We start from the raw sequence: 10,120 nt of genomic DNA, 5'->3' as shown, positions 1-10,120 counted from the left end.
TTGGAGGGCAAGTCTGGTGCCAGCAGCCGCGGTAATTCCAGCTCCAGTAGCGTCCACTAAAGCTGCTGCAGTTAAAAAACTTTTATAAGGATCAAGCTTGGCAGTCTGCCACAAGGTGTGCTACCGCCAGTCCCAGCCCCCTTGCCTTGGGGCGCCTCCCCGATGCTCTTCACTGAGTGTTCCGGGGGCCCGAAGCGTTTCCTTTGAAAAAATTAAGTGTCCAAACCACAGGTGGTGTAGCTTGCTTAACAGCTGGGCTACTCCACTGAATAGCAGACACTGCTACTAGGCCCAAAGTATTGCCTGGGCTAGATGCAGTTAAAAATTTGTAATTAGATCTACAGGCGGTGTAGCTTGCAAAACAGCTGGGCGACTCCGCTGACTAGCAGACACTGCTACTAGGCCCAAAGTATTGCCTAGGCTAGATGCAGTTAAAAATTTGTAATTAGATCTACAGGCGGTGTAGCTTGCAAAACAGCTGGGCGACTCCGCTGACTAGCAGACACTGCTACTAGGCCCAAAGTATTGCCTGGGCTAGATGCAGTTAAAAATTTGTAATTAGATCCACAGGTGGTATAGCTTGCAAAAAAAGCTGGGCTACTCTGCTGACTAGCAGACACTGTTACTAGGCCCAAAGTATTGCCTGGGCTAGATGCAGTTAAAAATTGTTATTAGATACAAAGGCGGTGTAGCTTGCTTCAGATGGGCTACTCCGCTGACTACGAGACACTGCTACTAGCCCAAAATGATTGGCTGGGTTAGATGCAGTAAAAAATTGTTATTAGATACAAAGGCGGTGTAGCTTGCTTCAGATGGGCTACTCCGCTGACTACGAGACACTGCTACTAGCCCAAAATGATTGGCTGGGTTAGATTCAGTAAAAAAGTTTATTAGATACAAAGGCGGTGTAGCTTGCTTCAGATGGGCTACTCCGCTGACTACGAGACACTGCTACTAGCCAAAAATGATTGGCTGGGTTAGATGCAGTAAAAAATTGTTATTAGATACAAAGGCGGTGTAGCTTGCTTCAGATGGGCTACTCCGCTGACTACGTGACACTGCTACTAGCCCAAAATAATTGGCTGGGTTAGATGCAGTAAAAAATTGTTATTAGATACACAGGCGGTGTAGTTTGCTTCACAGCTGGGCTACTACGCTGACTAGCAGACACTGAAGCTTTGGAGCAGACCTCTGATTCCCAGGCTATAGTATGAGTAAACAGCTCTTCAGACTCAACCATCTGTGTTACCCCAAGCCATAGTGTATGTAGTTTCTTATGGTTAAAAGGGGGGGGGGCGACCCGACCCACCTGGAATTGACGATGCCAACGTCATGTAAAACACAGCAAGGGGACTCCAAAAATAGTTTCCATTTTTTCCAAAAATTGTGGCACAGATGCCACTTAAGTGGCATCAATTGCCCCAGAGTTGCTTAAAATGGTTGGTGAGGTGATTTTCCAAAATCCTCAAGCTTTTAGTCTCCCCAGGATGACACAGGGGTAGAAAAGTCCTTGCGGATCCATGATTTGTTCATCTTTATGAACGTGAGTCTGTCTACATTGTCAGTGGACAGCTTATCTGTCAGCACACCACCAGCAGCACTGAACGCACGTTCAGAGAGAACACTGGCTGCGGGGCACGACAAGATCTCCAAGGCGTGAGTGGCGAGCTCAGGCCATTTTTCCAGATTTGAAGCCCAAAATGAGCAAGGGTCCAGTGACACAGTCATGGCTTCGATGTTCACTTGGAGATTCTCCTGTACCATCCTCTCTAGGCGTTGACTATGTGTCAGACTTCTTGTCTCCTGTGGCCTTGCAAAGGATGGTCTAATAAATTGGTGAAACAATTCCACAAAATTGCTGTTACCAGCAGATACGGTGTTATTGTTACGGTTTGAGTGATGAAGACTCGACAGTCCCACGGTTGGCAAGTTAGAACTGTGAGATTCACTACATGCACCACTGTTGTTTTGTGGAAAAGCACATGTAAGATTTTGTAACAGCCTCTGCTGATACTCCTGCATGCGTGAATCCCTTTCTATGGCAGGAATTATTTCGGCAAATTTACTTTTGTACCGGTGATCTAAGAGTGTGGCAACCCAGTAGTCAGGATTACTTCGAATTCTGACAATCCGAGGGTCATGTTATCAGATAGTGCAGCAAGAAGGCACTCATGTGTCTTGCGCATCCAGGAGGACCAAGTCCTTGTTGTGTTGGTGGCAAGGTAAGAATCATGCTTCCTTCCTCTGCCCTCTCCCCCAACCTCGCACAACAGAAATGTGATCAAGGTCTCCCTCATCTGATGAGTCTTCCATGCCCATCGTCAGTTCGTCCTCCGCTTCTTCCTTGGCTCCTGCACCTTCCTCAACAGTTTGGCTGCTACCATGCACCCTCGTTAATCCCTCTCCCCCACCCTCCCATGCCTGCCGCCTTGGTGCTGCCGACCGTCTGGACCTTGGAGATGTTATCCCTTCCGCATACGACTCCTCCTGTACTTCCTCCCCCTCCTCTTGTCCCACCACTTGACTCCGAATTCTGTTTAAAGTGTGCTCCAGCATGTAAATCATCGGAATAGTCATGCTGATAATGGCATCGTCAGCACTAAACATCTTCGTCACCATTTCAAAACTGTGCAGAAGGGTGCATAGGTCCCTGATCTGAGACCACTCCTGCAGCATGATTTGCCCCACCTCTGGATCCCGTTTGCCCAGGCTATACGTCAGAAAGTATTGCACCAGGGCTCGTCGGTGCTGCAACATGTGCAGAGTTGAATTCCACCGTGTCGGCACATTGCATTTCAGCCGCTGAACTGGCAGGCCCAACGACTTCTGTAGAGATGTAAGTCGTTGAGCTGCGGGATGCGAACGGTGAAAGTGAGCACACAGCGACCGTGCCCTCTGCAGAAGGCCATCTAGTCCGGGATAGTGGTCTAAAAATTGCTGCACAACCGGGTTCAACACATGAGCCATGCAAGGCACGTGTATGACATTGCCCCGGCGAAGGGCCGCACCCAGGTTTGCAGCATTGTCGCACACAGCCTTCCCTAGCTGCAGGTTCAGTGGAGACAACCATTCATGAAACTCGGTCTCCAGAGCTGACCACAACTCCTCAGCTGTGTGACTCACATTTCCCAGACATTTCAAAGTAAACACCGCCTGATGCCGTTGAGCCCTGCTGCCAGCATATTAAGGAGGTGTGCAGGATTCCTTCTGCGCAGTTAGAACGCGGGTGGCATTACCAGACAGGCTTTGGGTGCAGGTGGAGGAACGAGAGGAGGTTGAGGAGGCAGAAGCAGTGGAGGAACTTCGAGATAAAGAGGATTGACGCACAACTCATAGGGACGTCAAGACTTGGACATCTGCCCCTTGTCCTGCTGTCACCATAGTCACCCAGTGCCCAGTCAGCGACATGTAACACCCCTGTCCATGCCTACTCTTCCAAGTGTCTGTGGTGAAATGCACCCTGTCACACACAGAGTTTCTCAAGGAAGCAGTGATGTTGTGTGCGACATGCTGGTGGAGCGCAGGCACACCTTTCTTTGAGAAGTAGTGGCGACTGGGCATCTGGTACTGGGGCACGGCGACGGACATAAGGTCTCGAAAATCCTCTGTGTCCACCAGGCGGAAAGGCAGCATTTCTGTAGCCAACAGCTTGCAGATGGTGAAATTCAACCTCTTAGCTTTGTCATGGCTAGGAGGAAATGGTCTTTTACTTGTCCACATCTGAGGGACCGAGGGCTGGCTGTTGTGCTTAGACGGGGTTGAGTAGGGTGTCAAACTGCCAGTCTGTGAGGAAGATGCAGGCGGACATGCTATGTTGCCTTGATCCAAAGGTGGTGCTCTCGATGTCGGAGAGCGCTCAACACCAGCAGGTGTTTCCACTTTTAAATGAACTGACGACCTGCCAATCACACTGGCTGTTGTGGGTAAAGAGGTGGCAGGTCTGCGTCCAAAAACATGTGTGACTGCTGTCCCCCCAGTCACAGAGGATGAAGAGGCCGTGGATGCACAAGATGGGGCAGACGGTGGTTGGCCCGGCCCGGTAGGCCGCATTGTAGCACAGTGAGCTTCCTACTGCAACTTATGGTTCATATCCATGTGACGGTTCATGCATGAAGTACTCAAACTATGGATTTTTTGGCCTCTACTTAGGTTTTGGTGACAAATGTTACAGATAACATGAGTTGGGTCATCCTTATCGATCTCAAAAAATGCCCAGGCTATGCAAGGCTTAGAGCCCATGCAACCTGAAGAGCCACCATGACTTGTGGTCAGAGGCAGAGTTGTGGTTGAGGATGCAGTTGTTGACGTGCTTCCAGTACTCCGTTTCTGTCCAGGAAGGCGCAACCTAACCTCATCGTCAATAGCATCCTCCTCCACCTCCTCTGCTGACCTCATCGACTGGCTGACTGTGGGTTGACAGTAAGTGGGATCTCCAACCTCGTCATCATCACCCTGTGTGTTCTCACACCCGTCGTCCTCAGAGCCAACCTCTTCCTGCCCTGCCCGAAAAGTCTAGTTGTGGCTCCAATCAGGTATCTGAGTCTCATCATCGTCTTCTTCATTGTCTCCACCAACAGGAGTTACAGTTTGGGAACGAGGGTCTACATTATGCTCAGAACCTTCTTCATCTGGGCCTGGATCCGACTCATAAACATTCTGGGCATCAGTGCTGATCATTTCCTCACCTGGATTCACCGAAGCTCTGGAGCAGACCTCTGATTCCCAGGCTTTATTATGAGTAAACAGCTCTGCAGACTCAACCATCTGTGTTACCCCATACTCAGATGGGCAGCTGGAGACTTGGGAGCTGTGAGGAAGCAAGTGCGATTGGGGTGACACCTCTGAGGACTGGAGTATTTTGATGTTGAAGTTGAGGTGGAGGAGAGCCAACTTGAAGGAGCACTTGATATCTGTTGAAGCACTTGCTGTTTTTGTGCCTCATCTGGAATTTGTAGCGATGGGCGTGTCCGTAAGAAAGGGATTGTATCACATTGTCCAAGAGAAGAAGTAGACATCTTAGTTTGGCTGGAAGATGGTCTTTTTTCTGCAGGTGTTACTGTTGCTTTACCACCTACCCCACGGACACAACCTTTTTTACCCTTTCCAACATGCCTATTCCCCTTTCCACCAGCAGCAGGCCTTTTGCCACTCATTTTGGTGGTTAACTAATTGGCAACTCTGTAGTTGTTTGCACAAAAAACGATGGATGGAAACCAAGCAGAGCTGAGTGGCCAAACTGTGGTACTAGCCCAAAAGGATTGGCTGGGTTAGATGCAGTAAAACAATTTTATTAGATACACAGGCGGTGTAGCTTGCTTCACAGGTGGGCTACTCCGCTGACTACGAGACACTGCTACTATGCTCAAAAGGATTTACTGGGCTAGATGCAGTAAAAAAAATGTTATTAGATACACAGGTGGTGTAGCTTGGTTCAGATGGGCTACTCCACTGACTAACAGACACTGCTAGAGGCCCAAAAGGATTTACTGGGCTAGATGCAGTAAAAAATTGTTATTAGATACACAGGTGGTGTAGCTTGGTTCAGATGGGCTACTCCACTGACTAACAGACACTGCTACTATGCCCAAAAGGATTTACTGGGCTAGATGCAGTAAAAAATTGTTATTAGATACACAGGTGGTGTAGCTTGGTTCAGATGGGCTACTCCACTGACTAACAAACACTGCTACTATGCCCAAAAGGATTTACTGGGCTAGATGCAGTAAAAAATTGTTATTAGATACACAGGTGGTGTAGCTTGGATCAGGTGGGCTACTCCACTGACTACCAGACACTGCTACAGGCCAAAAAGGATTTACTGGGCTAGATGCAGTAAAAAAAAAATTATGAGATACACAGGTGGTGTAGCTTGGTTCAGATGGGCTACTCCACTGACTACCAGACACTGCTACTATGCCCAAAAGGATTTAATGGGCTAGATGCAGTAAAAAAAATGTATTAGATACACAGGTGGTGTAGCTTGCTTCACAGGTGGGCTACTCCGCTGACTGCGAGACACTGCTGCTATGCCCAAAAGGATTTACTGGGCTAGATGCAGTAAAAAAAATGTATTAGATACACAGGTGGTGTAGCTTTGTTCAGATGGGCTACTCCACTGACTACCAGACACTGCTACTATGCCCAAAAGGATTTAATGGGCTAGATGCAGTAAAAAAAATGTATTAGATACACAGGTGGTGTAGCTTGCTTCACAGGTGGGCTACTCCGCTGACTGCGAGACACTGCTGCTATGCCCAAAAGGATTTACTGGGCTAGATGCAGTAAAAAATTGTTATTAGATACACAGGTGGTGTAGTTTGGTTCAGATGGGCTACTCCACTGACTGCCAGACACTGCTACAGGCCCAAAAGGATTTACTGGGCTAGATGCAGTAAAAAAGTGTTATTAGATACACAGGTGGCGTAGCTTGGTTCAGGTGGGCTACTCCATTGACTACCAGACACTGCTACAGGCCCAAAGGGATTTACTGGGCTAGATGCAGTAAAAAATTGCTATTAGATACACAGGTGGTGTAGCTTGGTTCAGGTGGGCTACTCCACTGACTGCCAGACACTGCTACAGGCCCAAAAGGATTTACTGGGCTAGATGCAGTAAAAAAGTGTTATTAGATACACAGGTGGCGTAGCTTGGTTCAGGTGGGCTACTCCATTGACTACCAGACACTGCTACAGGCCCAAAGGGATTTACTGGGCTAGATGCAGTAAAAAATTGTTATTAGATACACAGGTGGTGTAGCTTGGTTCAGATGGGCTACTCCACTGACTACCAGACACTGCTACTATGCCCAAAATGATTTACTGGGCTAGATGCAGTAAAAAAAATTTATTAGATACACAGGTGGTGTAGCTTGCTTCAGATGGGCTACTCCACTGACTACCTGATACTGCTACAGGCCCAAAAGGATTGGCTGGCTTAGATGCAGTAAAAAAATTGTTATTATATACACAGGTGGTGTAGCTTGCAACACAGATAGGCTACTCCAATGACTAACAGACACTGCTACAGGCCCAAAAGGATTGGCTTAGCTACATTTAGCCAAATGCTGTGAAAAACACTTGCACAGCACAGGCACAGACCTGCCTGGCAAAAAGTGCTAGGAACTGCTGTAACCTAGCCCTCAAAAGGGCAGCAATTACAACTAGTCCCTACTCCCTAAACCTATCTCTCTATTTAACTGCAAATTCGCTCGCAATTCACATAGTTATACTGTATAGCGCCCACAGCAGCGGCTGTGCAGTCTAACACTCAGCTGCAGCAGTGAGAAAATTGTGGCGACGGGGAAAATGGCTGGGTCTTATAGGGCAAGGGCATGTGACATACACAGCCAATGACATATGCCCTTGCTTGTGTGAAGAAAAAGCACTTCGCTCTGTGTGTGCGCTGCTGATAGGCTGACAGACTGCACCTCCCCACTGTAAATGCGGGAAAGAAAAAAAATGGAGATCGGCATTATTTCTGCAGAGATCCATCCCCTGCCCCTCCCCCCGCCCACTCTACACTGAAACTGTGTATTAACATTGATTAACAGTATTACTGTGAAAAAATCCTGTTACTCTTTTGGTGCGCGAACAGTTATCGAACATAACCTCAAACAGCCGAATTTTTTGCAAATTGTTCGGGTTCGTCGTACGGCTCGAACACCTCCCAAAACAGCTCGAATTTGAGATTGGCGAACAGTTCGAGTCGAACACTGTTCATCTCTACTATGGAGACATCATGCTGTGTTGGGAAGTTGTAGGAGCCATAATATTGTCTTAAGGGATGTGGGGCCATTATAGTTTGTGGGGGGGTACCGGCATTATACTGTGTATGGGGGGGGGCTGTGGAGGCATCACACTGTTTGGGAGGCTGTGGTAGCCACCATACTGTGTGGGGGGACTATGAGAGCTGTGTGGGGGGCTGTGGGGACATCATACTGTGTGAGGGGCTCTGGGGACATCATGCTGTGGGAGCATCATATTGTGTGGAGAGGCTAAGGGGCCACCTTATTGTGGGGGTGCTGTGGGGACATCATATTGTGTGTGGGGGGGGGCAGTGGGAATATTATATTGTGTGCGGAGCTGTGGGGGCACCACTCTCTTTGAGAGTCTCTTGGAGGCATCATATCATGTATTGGAGCATAATACTATTGGGCTGGCTGTTGGGTATCATACAGTGTTGGGGAGCTGTTTATCAAGGTACATGTATACCTAATAAAGTATTTATACTTAATGCTGAATAACATTCCCCTTTGGGGAATTAATTGTAACAGACACTCTTTTAAATTAATCCCCCTATATTAATCCTTTGATAAGGTAAATAACAAAATATGTTAGCACTGCTTAAATATATAATATTAATAATTATCTTATAATGGGTATTCTTGGGCACTCAACCCCTTTAAGGTGGAACAATTGTGTTCACACAAAAGCTATTTAATGGTTTGAGCAGCTTTACATCTAGGAGCAGCTGAACCAACTGGCAGGGAAAACTGTCCAACCAATCAGTAATAATTCGTATAAATAGCTGGTGCCATGTCTATGTCTATATGTGTCTGTAGGGCCGTGTACAGTGTTGTTTACCATGAGCACTATACACTTAGCAAGTTCACTAGTAAATGCACAAATGTGCTGTAAACCACTTTAATTTTCTGTGGACTTGGGCCAGCAAACTAATTATAAAGTTGTCCCTGTGCAATTAAAGGGTTAAAGGGGAGTTGAAAAGTAAGTGCTCTGAAACAAGATGTTAGCATAAAGATGCCAAAGGTGTTTTCTAAATATAAAGCCTTTCCCAGCACGGATTTACAAGGACATGAATTATGGCTGTGATTGCTGTGCACATATCACTGGTAAACAGCTGGACCCTACAGCCCTATTTAAGAGTGAGATTTTGTCCTAAAGTGACAAGAAAATCTTCCATCTCCGAGGAAGGCTCTTTGTAAACCTCTGTGTTCATCTGCAGAGAAGAGATGGTCTGGCAGTGTGGGTTTGGCAGAGATCAGGATTTTTGTCTTGGATAATAAGGCTGTGACAGAACTTTCAGGCAGGGTATAGCTTTATGATCAGCAAATATCTTACATTATTTATAGCTGAGAACATTTTTTAGAGCGCTGTGATGTTTCTAAATGATGCTACTATAATTAATAGCTGCTTAGCTCCTAAACTCCATTATTGATGATTGTACGGATGTAGCAGATCTAGATTTGTAAAATCATTGCCAGATGTATCGGAGTAAATCTGTCATTTGGCTTAACTCATCATCACAATATGTCAAGTGTGGATAAACTAGAAAGTTATTGCAATGAAAATAGTTACATGGCTAGACGACAAATTCATTTCTGCTAAAATTCCATTTATTATTTTTAATGGAATATTTTGTCTTTTCGCATGCATATATTAATTAATTAATAGACATAGACAGCAAATGTACACATATATGTATTCTGTAGACACTGACACCTATCTGGGCACAGAAGTTTGGCATCCTGCACATCCTAATGAAGGCACTTCTTGCATTAGATAAAGGAATGTATAGAAATAATGGTTTCCATTAGTCAAGCCGCTTCTTCACGTCTTGTATTGTGAAGTCTAAGCTGTCTCTGTGTCATGAGATGTTAGCTCTCCTTCAAAATGTAATTAATATACAAAAGCAGGGAGGATGGGGGGCATGTGCGTACAGTACATTCTCTCTGAAACTGGAGGAGGTGACAAGGACGACTTGCCATATACGTCTGCTTTTATTTTTAAACCCTGGGCTGGCTGCACACTGCTTGATCAACACTTTTCTGCAAATGAAAGGAAGAGAATTGGGGGAGGGCAAATAAGACTATGTCAAAAGGGGGGTGGTGGGAAGTGTAAAGGGAAAAGGGGGGGCATAGACTTTCCTGTACCCCATTCCATTGAACACAGAATTCCATCCTGAAATCACATCCTGTAGGAGAACTTGGAATTTATGAGCAGGAGGGGGAAGAACTTGTGTGATTTACTGCATAGGAACAGCACAAAATTCCTTCAAGAAATTAAGGGCAAAATGTTCCCACCTGCAACTAGATGTCAACAAGAGCTTTCCAGGCAGCTTATTCATGTGTGTTTGTCCTTTACACTTATCCTAAAAATCCAGG

The sequence above is a fragment of the Phyllobates terribilis genome, unplaced genomic scaffold (assembly GCF_046119375.1).
Source record: "Phyllobates terribilis strain yellow unplaced genomic scaffold, ASM4611937v1 Scaffold_9__5_contigs__length_417890890, whole genome shotgun sequence".
Classification (NCBI taxonomy): Eukaryota; Metazoa; Chordata; class Amphibia; order Anura; family Dendrobatidae; genus Phyllobates; species Phyllobates terribilis.
Note: the sequence above shows the minus strand (reverse complement) of the source record.